At 41.7% G+C, this 19,845-nt stretch overlaps 1 protein-coding gene across 2 annotated transcripts in view; it reads right to left on the reverse strand.

Annotated features, from left to right (window-relative positions):
• Positions 1 to 12,184, reverse strand: part of OXR1 (oxidation resistance 1) — a 443,163-nt gene extending 430,979 nt beyond the window's left edge. For both annotated transcript variants that reach the window (XM_064587996.1, XM_064587995.1), the window contains exon 1: positions 12,031 to 12,184. The gene's annotated coding sequence lies outside the window, so the exon portion shown is untranslated. The remainder of the gene's footprint in view (positions 1 to 12,030) is intronic.
• Positions 12,185 to 19,845: the final 7,661 nt, after the last annotated feature.

A 19,845-nucleotide genomic window follows, 5' to 3' on the forward strand; every position in this document is an offset into this window, starting at 1 on the left:
TCATTGCTTATGTTAAGATGAGGTCACACTAGAATAGTATGGGCCCTTAATCCAATGTGACCTGTGTCCTTATTAGAAGACAAGAGACAGACACAGGGGAGAGTGAACGCCATATGACGATGGAAACAGAGACTGCAGTGATGCATCTATAAACCAAGGAACGTTGTGGATTCCTGGAAGCACCAGAAGCTAAAAGAAAGGCATGGAACAGAGTCTCCCCAACAAGTCTTTAGAAAGACAATAGTCCCACCAACACTTTGATTCCCGATTTCTATCTTCCAGAACTGTGAGAGAATAAATTTCTGTGGTTTTAAGCCACCCAGTTTGTGGAAACTTTTTACAGCCGACTTAGGAAATTAACACAGTATTTTTGTCTTCCACATAGATACCCTACTTAGATAATACACTCAGGGTTCCCCCCACCTTTTTTTTCTTTCTAGTAATTCATCACCACTGAAGCAAGTTTCTCCATCATGAATCTATGTAATGGACATTAGTTCAGTGTGCCTGCCCAGCATCATCTATTTCCATTTCTCTGGTAGCAGCAGATCATTGATTATGTCTTGGGCTAATTCCCTGGGCTCATTAAACACAGTGTCAGTGGACTATCAGTCAAGATGTCCTGTTCTTTCCCAGAACATTCTCTCTCTCTCCTGCTGGGAATTCTGAGTTGTGACCATAGTGACACAAAGATGGAAAAGAGCTAAGAGTTGATTCATCCCAGTAGAGGGCTATTCTTTCCAAGGTCTTGTTCATCAGCATTTCCTTCAGTTCCACAAACTCTTCCATAAGAACCCTATGAGTTCCTTTCTGCTTAAATTAACCAGAATCAGTTCTATTTAATTCAGTTAGGGAACTATGATAAACTAGAAAACTGAAGCTCTGGATATTGTTCTGTTTTCTTTTATTGTTTATCTTATTTTGCCTTACAACTATTAAAAGGGTCCACTGAAATTTCAGTTTCACTCAATTCCCTCCCACAAAAGTCCAAATGATTAGCTCAAAATGTCTCGAGGTACAAATATCTATAATGGATTTGTTATTGTTATTTGCAAGGCTATGTGTTTCAGTCCAAGAAGAGAAAGCTGATGAAAAACTGAAGGGAAATTAATGCATACTTTCCAAGTGGACTACTAGCAATCTTTTTATTGTCACATTAAGGATGGCAAAAATAATTTACTAACTGCAATACCCAAGAAAAACTTCCCCATAATATTTAATGACAAATACAATGTGTACCTAACACTGAAACACAAAATTCTTTATAACATAATCAGCAGCTGTGTCTATAAAGGCTATGTTAAAATGACATCTCCCTAGGTTTTTCTTATTTTTCTTTCTTTTTTTTTTTTTTTTATTGAGAGAGAGAGAGAGTATGCACATCGGTGGGGCAGAGAGAGAGAGAGAAAGAGAATCTTAAGCAGGCCCCAAGCCCAGCACAGAGCCCAGTGCAGGGCTCAATCTCACAACCAGACCCTGAGATCATGACCCAAGGCCAAATCAAGAGTCTGACGCTTAACCTGAGCCACCCAGGCGCCCCTCCCTAGGTTTTTCTAAAAATTGCTGAATATCTCCATAGTGCCAGAATGGTTCTTTTTCCCTCTTGGTTGTTCATTTTAGTTCACATAATTAAAAACTGTATCTCATTCTTTCTTTACCATACACTTAACAATATGATTGCTTATTTGAAATTCAAAAACATGCTGGTAAAGAGTTAAAATTGCACTTTGATAATACCTCAGTGATATAAAAGAGCACCTTTAAACTTCCATGGCCCTTTTAAGAATTTAAGATCTAAATAGATCTAGGGGCGCCTGGGTGGCTCAGTCGGTTAAGCGGCTGCCTTCGGCTCAGGTCATGATCCCAGGGTCCTGGGATCGAGCCCCGCATCGGGCTTCCTGCTCAGTGGGGAGCCTGCTTCTCCCTCTCCCTCTGCCTGCCTCTCTGCCTACTTGTTCTCTCTATCTCTCTGTCAAATAAAATCTTTAAAAAAAAATAAATAAAAATAAATAAAATCTTTAAAAAAAAAAAAAGATCTAAATAGATCTAATGGTAATAAGGGCCCTGCTGATTTCTGTCATTTTTTACTTTTTAACTCATTATGCTAGAATATATTTTCCCTCACATTGGAAAGCAACCATGGGAAAACCAATTGTTACCTATACATGCTCACTTCATTCAAAACAAGTAGATTATATTTTTTAGTAGCTTAAAAGCTGGCTTAAAAAATGCACTGATGTTTATGTTACTAAACCATTTACATGAATGAAAACAGAATAAAATATTTTTCTTTTTCTTTTTTTTTAAAGATTTTATTTATTTATTTGACAGAGAGAGACACAGCAAGAGAGGGAACATGAGCAGGGGGAGTGGGAGAGGGAGAAGCAGGCTTCCCGCTGAGCAGGGAGCCCAATGCGGGGCTCGATCCCAGGACCCTGGGATCATGACCTGAGCCAAAGGCAGACGCTTAACGACTGAGCCACCCAGGTGCCCCAGAATAAAATATTTCTTACTCAAAGCCATTTATCATGGCTGCTAACATTTTTTGGCTAAACTATGATATGTGCCTGTGACATCTTGTCACTGTGATTTACATAAAGATTTAAACATACATGAGAAGCAATCCTTAGTCTATTACTATATTCTCAATGTAAGACCACTTTTTTTTTAATCTTAGAAAACAACTGCATTTAAAAGTCTTCTGTGGCCATGACTCCAACAAGGCCTGTAGAATTTTTAAATAAATATAAAGATTTAATAAATTAACCTTTCTGGAATATTTTGCTAGCTGCCTATGTGTAGAAATTTGTAGACATTAAGAATTGTTTGTAGCATAAATCCTATCCTTCACGTCCACTACAGTTTGGTCTGTGGATGTAGGGCCAGTGGCCAGCAAGGTCACCCATGATTCAAGGGATAAATCATTAGACATTAGATCATAATGTGAAATAATAATAACTTACATAATGACAGCTACTCTTGACATTTTGAGAAAACAGTCATCTATGACCAAGTGTGTAATGTAAGGAAATATATTAATTTGTTTCTTTAACAAACATTTATTTGGTTTTTTTTTAAGAGTTTATTTATTTATTTGAGAGTCAGCAAGAGCAAGAACGAGCAGGGGAGGAGTAGAGGGAGAGGAAAAAGCAGACTCCCCACTGAGCATGGAGCCTAATGCGGGGCTCGATCCCAGGACTTCAGGATCATGACCTGAGCCAAAGGCAGACGCTTAACCAACTGAGCCACCCAGGCACCCCAACAAACATTTATTTCTAACAAAACATGAATCTCAGTGTCTACCCATCCAGTCTAATGATGTATAATTAAGGATGAGAGCTAATATACATTGGTTTCTTTTAATCATGAAGATTCAGATCTATTCAGCAGTAGAGAAGGGAGAATTCTCTAGACTTTAACCATGAGGTGGATGAAATAAAACCATGACTCCAACATTTTTCTTTAGGGCTAAATTATAATGCAAGTGCTGTAGTGGCCCCTTCTTGTTTTTCTGCCTAATATAGAATCCTCCTTCTCCCCAAAACAAACTCCCACCTTTCCATAGGAAAACATATCTCCCAACCGCCTATACCATCCTTCTGGCCACTGTGATTTAGAATAGGCTCTTTACCTAATTGGAGCCAGCAAGAAAGAGGGGGATGTTTCTTGGGATTTCTGAAAAGAGCAGCTTCTTTTTTCTTCTGAAAGGGCTATGGAAAGATTTTCCCCTTCACTAGATTTGAACCTTGGGAGTATGAAGCCCTACAAGCTTCTGGAAGCCATCTTAGAACCCCAAGAAGAGAGCTTGTCAGAAAGGGCGCCAACACTCAGGAAGGGGAGCTAAGAAACTGCAATGGGAAAACAAAGAACTTGTCACTTGGTATAGACCCTGGTCCAGGTCCTACCTGGAGACACAGTCCCCTCCCCTACTCAGTTGCATAGTTATGAAGACTTTTTTTTTCCTCAAGCCACTTGAAATCAAGTTTTCTGATTCTTTTTTTTTTTTAAGATTTTATTTATTTATTTGAGACAGAGAGAATGAGAGAGAGAGAGAGCATGAGAGGGAGGAGGGTCAGAGGGAGAAGCAGACTCCCTGCCGAGCAGGGAGCCTGATGCGGGACTCGATCCCGGGACTCCAGGATCATGACCTGAGCCGAAGGCAGTCGCTTAACCGACTGAGCCACCCAGGCGCCCCAAGTTTTCTGATTCTTGACAATAAAAGAATCTGAACTGATTCAAGTATAAATGATCACTTTCAAGGGCAAGGTTGAAATATGGTAGGATTAGCAGCGTACAAGGACAAAGGGTGCTAGGCATCATGCCAAGATCTTTATTTGCTTATCTCACTCAATCACAACAAAAATCATACTCATAATCTGGTATTTGATAGGTGTGACTCTCAAAAGATAGGAGAAACTAGAAAGCCAAATGGTTTGCCCAAGTTTTCACAGCCACCAATTAAAAAATAGAGATTTGAATTCAAGTTTGTCTGATTCTAAAGGGAATGTTCGTTCAAAGTTGCTATCTGTCCTGGTTTCCACTTTTAAGTCTTTTGCTACTGCAAACTGATTATATATCTTCACCATAAATTACAAATAAGACAGCATATATAATATAACTTACAACTTGCAAAGTACCTCTAATGCATATAGGTTTTTACATTTTTATTGAATCGGAAACTCTTTTCAAGAAACCACAATGGCAACAGCACTGAACTGATTTAAAACAACAAAACTATAATCTTTAGCATTAGGACCACCAGAAGGGCCAATCTTCAATGTTCTGATCATTAATAAATGTAACCTAGTTGAAGAATATTATCCATAGTGGTATTTTTGGTTCTTAGATACCTTTACCTAAAACTCTATTTATGTTCACCCCAATTAGGAAAAAAATATAGATGTACTTGATCAATTTGATCATTTAGGTGAACAGCTAAGTTGAACTATACAAATGCAATTAGAGATCCATTGATGATTTTTGCCTATAGAAAACCTGGTATATAACAACTGAAAAGAGAGGGTCTTCAAATAAATAAGCATTTTTAAATAAATAGAAGAAACATGGATTTAACCAAGAAAATAAGTGTGCTATTAAGGTGGAGAAGATTTGAATAGAAACTTGAAAAAAAATGTAGACTCAGCTGAAATGATGCAGTGACTGCTAAACTTGAGCAAATCACTTCATAATTCTGAATCCCCAAGACCTCATCAGTTAAAAGAAGACATCAGATGACTTAATCGCTAACATCCCTTCCTAATCTATGATCCACCCCATGGCCCTTTTTCATCTCCCTTTGCTCACCAATGACGTTTCTGACTCCATATGCTCTTTGCTCCCCCCTTTCTGGACAGCAGTCATTTAAATTCTAACACTAGAAGAACGTATAAGCACCACCACCACCCCTATTTAATAGGCACCTCCACTTTTAAAAATATTTCTTCTAGGGCGCCTGGGTGGCTCAGTTGGTTAAGCAACTGCCTTCGGCTCAGGTCATGATCCTGGAGTCCCTGGATGGAGTCCCGCATCGTGCTCCCTGCTCAGCAGGGAGTCTGCTTCTCCCTCTGACCCTCCCCCCTCTCATGTGCTCTCTCTGTCTCATTCTCTCTCTCTCAAATAAATAAATAAAATCTTTAAAAAAAAATATTTCTTCTAATGGTATCGTGAACTCTATAGGAAAAAAAAATTATCACCATTTCAAAAATGATGAAGTTAAAAAAAGTTCATCTAAAGTCACAAAACTACTAAGCAGAAGGGCCAGATTTGGCTGCAAAGTTCTTGATCCTAATCTGCTGTAGCTCTTCCCTCACAATGGGTGGTTAGCATTCTGGCTCATCAGTTGGTGTTTTCCAAATATATCAATTGATTCTCAAGCCTGGTCACAAAGTGGTTCAAATCAAAATTGTTAAAATCAGGCCTCACAATCTCTGTTTTGGTCAGTGGGGTCCTGGACCAATGTCAAGTAGCATCATGTCCTTGTGTACCACAGGCCACTGTCACCACCTGCGACTGTGTTCCTATGACAAACAGCACGTCTCTTTCACTTTCTATAAGAGGACAGAGACAACTCTAAATCACAAAATTAGAAAGGACTGTATCAGTATCAACTTAGCCCAGTATTCTGATTCTAAATGACATCACATAATAAATATTCCAGAGATAGAAGAGACATGCTATTTATAATGAAGGCTGAAAGTCTCAGGAGATGTTCTGGGCTATTTGTTTCTTAAGATGAATAAGTATCTATACACAAAAGTAAAACCTTCCACAGGCAGGTTGCCTATTTCATGCATTGCTATTGCTCATCCTTAATAATAATAAACTAAAATGAAATAAAAAGCAGAAACTCTCTTTGCCTTTGCCATAGCATAAATTTCAAAATCCCTGCTTTTGCTGTTGTTGTTCTTGAGTTCAGCAGGGGCAACATATACCGTGTGATAAAATTCTCTGCCCTCACACTACTCTTCTTTCAACTGGGATGATAACTGACATGCCACAATGAACAGCGAGTTTGTTTTTAAGTAATGGAACTGCCATATTATTTAATTTTCCCCCAAATAAAGCATTTGTATTACCTAGTATGCAGAACAACAAAAATACTCATTTCTATAATCTTTCTATTAGTCACCTCAAAATAGTGACATGGCATGCTCAATTTTGAAGGTGTGTATTCAAAGCCTTTGTTGCAAACATCATTAGGACAGAATTGATTTCAAATTCTGCTTCATTCTAACCATCATACCAGCCATCCCACTGCCTTCTTCCACCATGAATATCAGCAGTATATAAGGGCACACATCTACTCAACAAGTAACTGCAGGGAAGGAAACCGTTTCTCCTTGTTCAGATGTCAAAGAAAATCAATAACCACTTCCTAAAGAAAGAAAAAGGGAGGCAAGAACTGACCTCTTTCACCTCAAATTGCTCATGCTCTCTTTGTCTAGTTTATACAGAGATCCACGTAAGCTTCCCCTCTAAATATTTCTGTGTTCAGAAGTATTTTCAAGAATTAGGCTATATCTCTAGAATTGCTCCAAATTTCATGAAAATGAATAACCATCCTGTGTTTCTTCTTTACAGAGTTTTAAAGATGTATATAAAACATGTATATTCTCTGAATGAACTTAGTTTTGAAACTGGTTGAAATGCACATGGCAGCTCGACCTTGAAAATGCAATAGTCCCAATGCCTACAACAGGACTTGCTACCGTTGAACTTACAAATGCTTGTTGAATTTGTAATACATGATTCGCATTGGTTCAAATCATATCCGTGAGCTTTCATATAGTCCAATGACAAGTACACTCTACCAACACCAGTGTTGCTCACACTGAAGTTCTATTTTCCTAGGTTCTTTCACCATTCCCCCGAGAAAAAGGAAGTCTTCCTAACAGCAATTGAACAAACAACTGAAAAAGCAATTCACACATGCGACCAGAGACATCGAGGCTCTCTTTGTGGAAAAGAAGGGCTCTCCCACTGCCTTTTTCCAAGACAGACACCAATCTCTATTCCACATGGAAGCAGGAAAGAGCTTGTGTTTGTACACACAGGAGAAAAGGAGGGATTACTGGGGACCCCAGAGACTTAACAGGAGTATGAAGTCTCTTCTGCTACAGAAACTCCTGAGGGACTGAGGGATGGCAATGGCAAGAGTAAAGGGAATGGTTATTAGAACAAGAAGGGAAGTAAGCAGCCCTAATGATCTTTATAGAATGAATTCTGAAATCAACCAACCAATCACCAAATAATGGGGGGAGGGGCAGGGAGAGAAGGTAAAAATAATGACCACATCTCTTTAGTTCCTCTAGGCCTCCCTAGAGCTTCATTTCTTTAGTTCCTCTAGGCCTCCCTAGAGCTTTTACAAGTGTTCTGAGTTCCTGCATACAAGTGATATTAGAACTGTTCCCTGATCTTATTACATTTATGAGTGTAAGCTATTGTTCCTTCTCTCTAGGCAAGAGTATTGTGCTACAAGCTAGAAAGGTTTGTTTCTCAATACATGCCATGCTGTCGATTTAAAATTGAAACTAAATACATGAAAATCATATGGGATTCTTACCTTCTTGTGTACATGTCTACAAACACTAAGATTTCACTTTGGAACATTTTATGAGGCTTCTAATAAAAATTCCTCTAACATTTTTTCTCTGATTCTGTTCAATCCCTCACTACATGAAGAAATTACTAGTTGCAATCTTAATTAATTTTAATTTTAAAAATTTTAATTATATATGTTAAAGAGCAATTACCAAACAAGTTCAGTGAAAAAAACTGTAGCTAAACAGTTTTATCACTTGTTTTCATCAAAAATGTCTACTCAGTTCATATGCGTACTATACAACCTATCATCGTAGACATTCCCAATACATGTTAGGATTTGTTTGTAAGGCTGAAAAGAAGTTCTGCTAAAAGGAAACCTCTTTAATTTCCTTAAAACAAGTGTTTTTGAACATGGGGCCATTTTGCAAAGAAAGCCTCTTAGTATCAACTACTCCTAATTTTCAAGATAAATTCCAATAGCAACATGTGAAAGTATTCTAACAAGAGTTGCTTTTAATTCTAATCATGTGCTGTTAAGGCAGGGTTTTTCAACTTCAGCATTGCTAACATTTGGAGTCGGTAATTATTTATTCTGGGGACCCAGAATAACAACATCCCTGGCCTCTGCCCACAAGATGCCGGAGGCACCCCCTTCCCAAGTTGTGACAACCAAAAAATGTCTCCAGATGTTGCTGGTATGGGGGGGGAGGGAGACAGGGGCAAAATCACCCCTGTAGAAAACCACTGTCCTAAGCCTATCAATAAGATACCCTGAGGTAACAGGTGATTTCTCTTCTTCCATGTTGACTAACATTTCTCTCTCTCATAAGTTCTGCCTCCTCAAGCCATTTCACCACTTTTTTTTTAAAATTTTTTTATTCTTATGTTAATCCCCATACATTACATCATTAGTTTTAGATGTAGTGTTCCATGATTCATTGTTTGTGCATAACACCCAGTGTTCCATGCAGAATGTGCCTTCCTCAATACCCATCACCAGGCTAACCCATCCTCCCACCTCCCTCCCCTCTAAAACCCTCAGTTTGTTTTTCAGAGTCCATCGTCTCTCATGGTTAGTCTACCCCTCCGATTTCCCCCCCTTCATTCTTCCCCTCCTGCTACCTTCTTCTTCTTTTTTTTTTTTTAATGCCTTTACCTTAGGGCAGCAGATTCCATTGACAATTCCTTAAAGTATACATGGGCTTAGGAAACAATCCTCCAGGAAATTTATTGTCAAAATATGCCCAAGGGTACAATCCTCTCTATTTCCACTGCAAGAGGTGAAGGATAGACAGGGAAGGGTTTTCTCATTTCACATTACATTTAACATCCTATGAATGAAGACTTCACCTCCACATGCTCATAAGTTTTTTGGGTGCCTAAATTCTGCTTTTTTTTTTTTGGACACCCAAATCAACTTGCCCAATAATCACTCCTCCTTGACCCACAAACAAACAAACAAAAAAAAAACAAGCAAACATATAAGGTTATGTTGTATCTGAACAGCACTCCAGGGAGAACAGAATTAACAGCTAAAAATAATGTATTTTACCTTCACCACATGTTCTAACAATAATCAATGGGAAAAAAAAAAAAATCCATGGTAATAGAAGCAGAAACCGACAGCATTGTCTTTATTCAAAGTCTCCACCTTTCAGATATCCAGAATCATGGACATATTTCAAAAGGTACCTCTCAATAGTTAATGTACTAGAAACTGAGAAAGCCACTGTCACATGGAATATGAGGACGTGCCCTGGCCATGAAGCTTGCTGTCGTTTTTGCTGTATCCCTCCACAGGTCAGTGATCACCCTGTAAAACAACCCATACCATGATCCTCATCACTTTTCTAGAGTTCTCACTTCCCTTCATCTAAGTCTCCCCCTGCAATTTGGATGCGCGAACTATTTCTGGTGGTTTCACAACCACCTCAGAGCCCAGCCCTCTTAGGAATCCACAGACAGTAGACAGTTCTCACTCTTCCTTTTTTGAGTCCTTCCACAGACGGTACAGGTTTCCAGAGTCACCTTCATCCTCACTTCCCCGTATCTGGTAAAGTCTCTCTAAAAATATGGCACTGACGACAGAACATAGAAAGCTGGATGGAGGCTGAGAAGGCGCAGACATGGTTACAGATCCCGCCCCCCCCCACCACCCCGTTTCCGATCCTGTATGCTGTAGACGCTTCTTTCCTTCTTGGGTTGGTGGGTGAAATCTTTCCGAGTCAAAGCGGCGTTTTTGCATAAAGCTTTTTGCATTAGACGCTTGTTTATTCTATTACCTGGTCTTTTTTCTTTTTAAGTTACATTTACATGTGGGAAACTCAGGGGAGACCCCTACCCTCGAAATCCCATGAGTGCTGGTCACTCTGCCGTGCTTCTCGGCCCCACTGGCCCTTTGGAGCCGTCACGCTTCCGGAGTCCGTGGGGCAACATCATCGCGTCACCTGCAGGGGCAGCAGAGGGGAACTGCGGACCCCCGGAGTGACGCCCCAAGTAAGGGACCGAGGATTCCGGAGCCCCTCTGGCCGCGGGGACTCCTAGGATTCCCTCCCGCACGGAAGGGACAGCCGCCTCCTCGGGGTACCAAATCAGAGGACAAGACTGGAGCCAGGTTCGGGGTGTGCAGGGGACCGGGAAGAGGTTAGAAAGGAGCATCACTGGACGAGCAAAGAATGTGACCCTGGGGAAAGGAGACAGAAGAGACGTAGGAAAACACGTTTCCCTTAATCCCCTCCCCGTGCCGCCTGTGGATCCCAGGATCTCCTCGTCATGGAGACAGACTGCAGCAACAGACGCGACCCTGGGCTGGCAACACGCACATACTCGCGCACACACGCCCCGCCGCGAGTTGCACGCTGCAGACTTCTGCCTGACTTCCCAGCCCAAAACACCTCACCTCCGGGGCCAGACCACAGATGCCTATGGCCCAGAAGTGACACCACCCCTCTCCGCCCCCCCCGCAGCACACACATTCCGACTCTAGATTGCACCCGGAGGGGGCCGGGAACCACTTACAGGGAAGCCCCGGCAATTCCCCTGTAAATGACTGCCCTCCAGGCTGCCTGATCTGTCCAAATCTCCTACTAGCTCTCCTAGAGCAAGCTGCCCTGCCACAAAGCCAGGCAGGAAAAGGAGGAGGAACCTGGGGTGCAAGTGAACCTCAGAGAACCGCTACCAAGTCAGTATTCAGGGGACCGCACGTAGCCTCCAACCGTTTCCTGAGCCTTTCGGCTCCACCAGCGGCCCGGTTCCTCCGCCTGATCTCTGCACTGCTGCCCTCCTCCCCTTCACCCAAATCCCTCAACGATTGTCCAGCTGGCCCTTCCAGGCCACTTTCTGCATCCATCCTCTCTCCAGACGGTTCCCAGCAGTGGCCTCGCATACTCACTCCAAAGACCTTGATTCAAGGCTGCCTCTCACCATTATTATATCGCCCTGAACCTAGCACTAATTCCCCAAATTATCCGGGTCCACTCATTTTCTCCGGAACCTACTGCCCCTTCCACCAGCGTCTTTTGCTCTCGTTCAAATCCGCCTTCCACGCGCCCCACTTTCCATCCATCTTCCCTCTGCCGCTCCGACCAGGACACGCTCACCCCCTACCGTACCCCCATACTGCGCTCCCGCCCTAACCCCCCGGAGACACCCCGCTTTCCCTCTGCGGCTCTTCTCGGCCGGGCGCCCGCACCCAGACCCAGCCTCCCCATCCCGCACCAGCCCGCTCCGGGCCTGCCGGCCTTTCCCTCACCTCGCGGTCCTGCCCAAGTTGGCCCCCTCGGCCCCCGCCAGAGTCAGTTCAGCCCTCCCGCTTTGCCGGTCCCCCCGGCTCGAGCATCCCAGCGGCCGCCCGCTATCAAACTGGCCAAGCGGCTCGCCGAGGCGCCGGGCATTCGGGGCAGCGCTAGTCGCGCCTCCCGCCAGCCGGCCCGGGCTCCCCCGGGTGCCGAGCCCTCGCCCCACCGCCCAACCACCTTACAAACTTACTTGCGGGTCGCCAGGAGGGGGTGCGGTGAGCGGCCGCGGACCCCGCGGCGGCGAGTGCGCCCCTCTCGGCGGGGCTGGGCGGCGCGGCGCCGGCGCTGCGCTCCTGCGGCCGCGCTGCGAACGGGCTCAGCCTGACGCAGCCCCGCTCTGCCCGCGCCACCGCCGAGGCCGCCGAGCGCTTCCACACATGCTCAGTTTCCGGACCGGCCTGCGTGGACGCTACCAAGAGCGAGCAGCGGCGGGGGAGGCAGAAAGCAGCCACGGACTGGCGGCTGCGAGCCGGAGGCTACCACATTGGAAGCCCGGGAAGAAGACGGACGACGCGCTGCTAAAAATAGCTCCTGCGGAAACCGCCGCTCGGGCTTAAAGCGCCCCCTCCCACGCGCGTCCCCGCCGCCCGGAGCTCGGGAACCTGCGCTCGCTGCGGCGACGGGGACCGGAGCGCGCGTCCTGTCGGGCCCCTGCCCGCACATCTCAGAGTGCCTCTTTCACAGGCCCCCAGGGCTGCCCGGACCGGGGGCTCCGGCCTGCCGGGCAGCCCTAATTTCGGGTCTCGCCAAAGAAACCGAGGAAATTTGGGCTAAAGCGATGAAAAAGCTCCGCCACAACGAAATTGGCTCAGACTTCTGGAAAAAATAATTTGGGGGAGATGCTTGGATTTGTTAGGAGGAGGAAAGGGCGACGTTCAGCATCCCAAAAAGCTGCTAACGTGTAAACTTCTTTTCGGGGCGTTTATGACTCCTCATTCTGCGGGATTTTGCATATTCGTTGACACCCATCCCGATCTTGCTGGTTCTGTTGTTCTTGTTATTCGAACTGTAATTTCTTTACCTCACGTTCTACCTCCAACCTTCCTCCTCCAACCGGGCGTTAAATTGCACAAAGAAAAACGCGCACACTGGAGATGGGTAGATTCTGCTGCCCGAACTGAATTGGAACCTGGCCGTTTGGTAACCGTGCGCAGCCAGGGTTCTGTCCTGTGGCCGAGCTCGGGCCGGGGTATCTCTTCCTTGGTCGCCTGAGCATCCAACACTTTCAGCCTCATGAACTCTCAAAGCCACCGACCCTGCAAATTAACTATTTCCCCACTATCGATTTTCAGTATATTCTACCTGCATTCCGGATAGTATACTTTTGAAAATTTTCCGCTTTTAAACTGAGAGTTATAAATGTTTCCTGAGTCAAATTCCCGCCTTTTTCATTCACCCCTCACAACTACCCCTTAAGAGAATCATTATTATTCCAGTTTGACAGGTAAAAACGTTGACGTTCAGAGATGCTCATCTTTTACCTGGAGTAATAATGCAATGTTGAGCCCAGAGTCTGCCAAACTAGAAACTCTCATGGTATCTGCATAACATACTCCCTGAATCAATAGCTTTACCTGAGATAAAGGCTCAGGAAATTTAAGAATAATACTCCATGGAGTGCTAATAATTGCAAAACGCTGATTGGGAGTTTTGAGTGACTTGTTACATTTTTATTCCTTTATTCAGAGAATTTACTGAGCATCTTGTAAGAGCAATGATTTCACGTGGAATGTATTTTATAATATCTCACAGTTCAGTTTCTTTGCTAAGGCTGCTTTCTTTTGCTGTTGTTACAAATTAGGGAGGTTTTGCTAACCCCACTAAGTAACTTGGGTGTGTTTTTCACAGAACAGTAGTGGTATAGATCTTTTTTTAAATTTTTTTTAAAGATTTTATTTATTTATTTGACAGAGGGAGACACAGAGAGAGAGGGAACACAACAAGGAGTGGGAGAGGGAGAAGCAGGTTTCCCGTGGAGCAGGGAGCCAGATATGGGGCTCGATCCCAGGACCCTGGGATCATGACCTGAGCTGAAGGCACCCCTGTAGTGGTGAGTAGAAGTTGTCTTCCCTCCTGAGTTTCTTCCTTCCCTCCCCACTTAAAATTTAGTGTCGTGTCCAGCCCAAAATAGATGATCAATTACTGTTAGATCTTTTACTTGCTAGTTTTTAGCTCCTTAAATCATTCTTCCTTTAAAGCATGTCTCCAATAGATGGCATCTCCAGGATTAGAGCCACTTTGAAATGACAACACCATTTTCCTAATTTTCCATGAGTGATTCACTGGGAAGATGAAAATGGAATTTCCTTAGGGCATCAATATAACTCACCCATTCCTTTCTGTAGGCAGTGAAAGAAGATGAAAAATATATCTTTATCCCAGTTGTTCTCCTTCTTTCTTTCTCAATAATTAATCTTAAGGTGGTAAGGATTGACTGAATATCTTTATGCTACAGCATGCACACTAAACATAATCATGAACTGGGCAGATTATGATTTGAAAGTTTAGACTTTGACTTCCTACCTAAATATGTAATTCAAAAACATTGCATACAGGACTCTTAATAGCAAATGACAGAAACTCAACTCTAACTAACCTAGGCAAACAAAGGAAATGCACTGGGGCACGTAACTCAGAAGTACAAAGGGTGGCAGGATTGAACCATGGCTTAATAGCATCAACAAGAATGTTTCCCTCTCTCACTTGCTGTCAGCGTCGCTTTCTGTGTTGGTTTCATTCTCCATCAGACTGTGTCCATAGTACAGTTCCAGCCCTACACAGATGACAAAGTTTTCGATCTTACAAAGAAAGCAAACCTGGCGCCCTGATGAGCAGATCAATCTTTGACAAAGGGCTCTGGTTGGATGCCCTAGGTTGCACACATACCCTTGTGCATGGGGGAAGAAACCTCTCAAAAGGAAAGTATCCAGTCAGCAGAAGAAGGAGTAGGGTATGCTTGTAAGATAGAAATAATAGATATCCACTACAGCTATGTTTCTTCATAGGCAAAAAAAAGACAGCAAGTTCCTGGTGGGATATCCGTTGGTTTGAGTTATTGAGAAATGAACAAAAGAATAATAAAGCTTTGAAGTGATTTTTCCTATCTCCTTTTAGGCTCAGATGCTTTGATTTGTCTGCCTAAGGGTAGCAGTTAGTCTGCTTTTTGTTGCCTTTTCATCTTTATTTCAGGACCCTGGTTGTTTCCAAAGTACTGCCACTCATTAAAGTTCTCGAATGAGCCCCCAGTCAGCTGAGGACTCCAGTCCACAATCTGTCTCTACAGGAAGAGGACATTTCCCATATTTTTTTTAAATTGAAGTGTAATTAATATACACTGTTCTATTAGTTTCAGGTGTATAATATATTGACTCAATATTTTCCATATTCTTAAAGTTCATTCTTTCTTTTTTGATTTAACATACCTGATCATTATGTAAACCGTTTGGTAACAGTGGGCTTTTTCTCTTCTGCCTCTGCTCTGAACATATGGGAGAAATGCTGTTCTTCCTATAATAAATATATTATGTCTTTCATAATACTGTTAGAATTATTTACATAAATGATTGTCATCCCTTTTCTCTTTACTTATCCCCAAATCCATGAAATTCACCTGTTAAATCTTTTAATATTTGTTTATGAATAAATGAATGTGATCCATGAATCACTTCATTTAAAGTGCATTTTATAGTTATATTAAAATCATCAATTCTAGGATCTTTTCCTTAATTTCTTCCTCGTTGACTTTTTGCGCATGGGCTTTTAGAAACTCACAGCATTTGTCACAGCACACCTTCTTAATCCACACCTCTAATTTTTCATCCTTCCTTTGTCTAGTTCTGCTGCTTTATTTTACCCTAAAGTTCTTTGTCCTTCTTTTACACCACTCTCCCATGTGTTTTAGTGATCTACACGCCTTCTTTTCCTCCCCCAATGAACCACAAGTTTATGGAAGATAGGGAATATGGCAGATTTATATATGTGTGCATTTTTATCATTTTCAGTGTTCAATAGATGCTTGCTGAAGCATTAATGGATTTTAAGGGGAAGGTGACTATTTAGACCTGAAACAGGAAGACTCATGAGGCTAGCATTAAGTCCTCTGGTTTCAGGAAATGTAAAAAAGATGGCCAGGGCTGATGGTAGACGTAGGATGGAACAGGATATAGACTTTGCCTATTTCAACATTTTGTCTGGGGATAGCTCTTTTATAACCCCTTCTTCTCTCCTTTACTTTTTCTTACCAAATTTCTCTAACTTGGAATTCCTTCAGTACAATCTATGCCACATCACCAAATATCTCTAGTTTTTCCAGATACTTGCACTGACCACTGAGCATGTTCTGCTTCTATTACATAGAGACAGCCCATTTTAGACTTTTGGGCACTGGGCTCCCTTTCCATTGCACTTCTTTCATACTGAATTAACTTTTAGAAAATCAGAACTAAATTAAGAAAGCAAAGTAATTCATAACTGGGTTCTTTAAGAGAAAGGAAATATCAAGATGGCTTCATTGAAAAGTTATTTAAAGCTTATCTTCTTGATAGCTACTTTCCCATTGTTAAAAAAATAATTTTTAATATGGAGAATTAAATGAGAGTAATTAAAAGTCACTAATGCCCAAATCATTTTCTTATTTTACAGATAAATGTCATAACAGATCAACTAATGATATTTACTAAAGATATAAATGTTCATTTTCCCTTCTCTCTGTACTTCAAGGCAAAAACTGCTCTAGGTGATAGTCATGGGACATTAAAAATGCTCATAGTATTTGTGAATCAAAGATGCTTCTTGACTAAAAGACTTTAGCTCTGTTGGCCCTTTCCTTGGGGGAGAAGAATGTGGATAATCACGTTCTTCAAATATCAGGCTGCTCTTTACTTGCCTCTAAACCTAACACGAATATTAGTTCTTGAACAAGCAGCAAGGTCTTGATACAGCTGCAACTCTTCACTTCTCATTGAGTCCAGTGCTCTAACAACAAGTGTTTTTAATGTATGATTTCAGATTCTCAAGTATTATCAGGTACCTCTATGTCTCATTCTGGGTAGACACTCACTTTGCACAGTATTTATCATTCAATTCAGCAATCCACTGAGGTAGTATGTTACTTAGCATCTTTTTGGTTGTACACATAAGCTTTTTTAGATGAAAAGGGAGATTTTCTGGAACATTATTGGTGCAAAATATAACCTCTAGAAGACAGGGGCATCTCTGATCCTCAGAGGGTAGAAATGCTGTCATGATTCTACCCACTTCTCATCAACATCTCTCTCATGTCAGCTTTATTTTCCCACCTTGCAGACAGTCTTTCTCTACAACCTGCATAGTCCAAGGATTTCCAGCCCCCCATTATATAAAGACTAAATCTATTCCATTTGTTTGGCTTTAAAATGCCAAGAAAACTTAGTGACTTGCTTTCAAAGAAAAGTCCGTGAAAAAGGAAAAAAATAGCAACCTTATGATAGAGAATCCTGACAGACACCAACTTAAGCAAGTGATGAAAGTTAACATCATCAGTGATGTCATGTGGATATCTTTTACCTCCTGATATGATGTGATAAGGGCACCTTATCTCTGTGGAATTATTTCCAAAAAACTACAATTCTAGTCCAATCATGAGAAAACATCAGACAGACCAAAGTTGAGGGACACTACAAGATACCTGACCAGTACACCTCAAAACTGACAGTCATAAAAAAACAAAAAAAGACTAAGAAACAGTCACAGACCAAAGGAGACCAGTGAGACACACAGATGAAAAGAGTATTATACCCTAGGTTGGATCCTGGAACGGAAAGAGAACATTAGGGAAAAAAATTAGTAAAATCTGGAGTTTAGGTAACAGTAAGATACCAATGTTAATTTCTTAGTTTTGCCAAATGTGAGCTATTAACCAGAGAAGAAACTGGGTGAAGGCTGCACAGGGATGATCTATACTATCTGCACAACTTCCCATCAATCTAAATTACTCCAATTTTTTTTTCAAAATTTAAAAAGTACATTTGAAAATATAGAAAAGAAAGTTAATGTTAGGAAAACAAATTTCTGGGGGAAAACCATTGTCCAACCAACTTGGATTAAGCATCCTTCCAAGACCAACTAACTGTGAGGAATAGGCAAAATCATCTAGCAGAAAGATGTCCCCTGGGTCCCACATTTGCTACTCTAGCCATTCTCAGAGAATGGAGAAGTGGAGAGAAGCAGACAACTGTGAGCCAGGCAGTTGTCCAGTTGGTGAGAACACAGAAGAAAAGCTAAAAGTCAAGGGAGTGGGTATTATATTTCATCAATTCTAAGATAAAATAGCCCACATTTTAACCTTTATGCAGCTGGAATGCTTCTTTCTTAGCGATATCAATTATGATTTGGATTTGGTAAAATAAGTAGTTGGCCTATGAACATAATAAATGATGAGACCCAGAATTCAAACTTAACCACTCTATTGTGTGGACTCCAAAAAACAAAAACAAAAACAAAACAAAAAAACATAAAATAACAACAGTAACGATAAAAACAAAAATAAACCTTTGAATGTCATTCTTTTCAGGCTTCCCTTCATATTGTCCAGAGTAGTGGACACATATAACACCAATGCTAATTACATCAACCCAACCTGCAAAAACAAAAGTAGAATTGAAACCATGGCAAATTTGACCTAAGAGCTTATTATTCTAATAAAATTATCACCAAGACACTATATATAGCTAGAAAACTAGATGGAATTCTGGGAAGTTAGGAGGTTAGGACAGTCAAGGACCAGGGTTTAGGTTATTTTACATCCATTATACATGAAATGTCATAGAACTCCATTTTAGAGATCTCATTTTGATATTTCAGCTTAAAGAGCTAGAAAGAAGCTAGATTTATTTTAAAAATACATTTTCTTAACCATGTACCTCAATAGTTTAATGAGATATTATGAAACTAGGAAACCTGGACAATAAATATTTTCACCCCTTTAAGACACCACAGCAAGCTATTGAAATATAACCTGAGGAGACAAACCCTCCATCAATTCAATTTAATTCATAATCACTTCTTGCACACCTGTTAATTAGCTAATGGCCATATGAAGCCCTTGTGATATATTACAAAAAGATATACTTGGTTCCTGCTTTCATGGAGCTTTTATTGTATAATTACAAATGAGGTAAGACTAAAAATTATAGGAGTTCAGGGAGCATATGACCAGGGAATAACCTGGTCTGGATGGACAGAAATGGCCTAAAGAAATGGTGCTTAGACTGAGAGTAGAAAAGCAAGTACAAACCTTTATTGAGCACTTGCATGCCAAACACTACATTGGGTGCTTACCCAACCTGACAGATATTGTTCCAAATGGCCAGCTCATCATATGTTCAGATGTCTTTCTAGAGATTTTATCTGTAAGCAGAAGTTGGAAGGCTAAAAATCTACTCTTCCTGAACATCCTTGTATCTAGAATCCGATATAACAGGCTCCACGTAGCAGAAGCTCCTATTAGACTTTTGAAATTGGAACTGAGTACATGGGAGAGACGTGCTGAACTTGAGACTTGCTGGAACAGTAATTGCAGGGGTAGCAATGTCTTCCTGATCCTGGGACAACAGATAGTGATCTGACAGTACCCCAGTAGTGGCTACGATGGTGTGATTCTCGAGCTGAAGACACAAAATCTATGTGAAATCCCCCTCCCTTGTGGCAGAGGTAGCTGCTCTCCTGGTGGGCTATTTTTGGGGAGTTGTTCTGAAAGTGGTTTCTGAAGGTTCAGTAGATAGCATGTCTTCCAGCTATTCTCATGGTTTTTGTAAGTACCAGTTCCCTGAATAATGTCTTCTCCATGATACAATAATCATGATTTCTTCTATCTGCTACTGAACCACGGATTAGGCAGGATTTGGTATCAGCAGTGCGTGCAGAGCATTAAGAAAGGATATCTGGGATCTGTTAGCTCACTTGGTTGGAAGGGTGTGAGGTACTAGAAGTCCATAATAGTCACTGGGCAAGTGTTACCTACATTATG

This window comes from Mirounga angustirostris, unplaced genomic scaffold (genome assembly GCF_029215605.1).
Source record: "Mirounga angustirostris isolate CCGP_5_RB_7025 unplaced genomic scaffold, mMirAng1.0.hap1 SCAF_4, whole genome shotgun sequence".
Lineage (NCBI taxonomy): Eukaryota > Metazoa > Chordata > Mammalia > Carnivora > Phocidae > Mirounga > Mirounga angustirostris.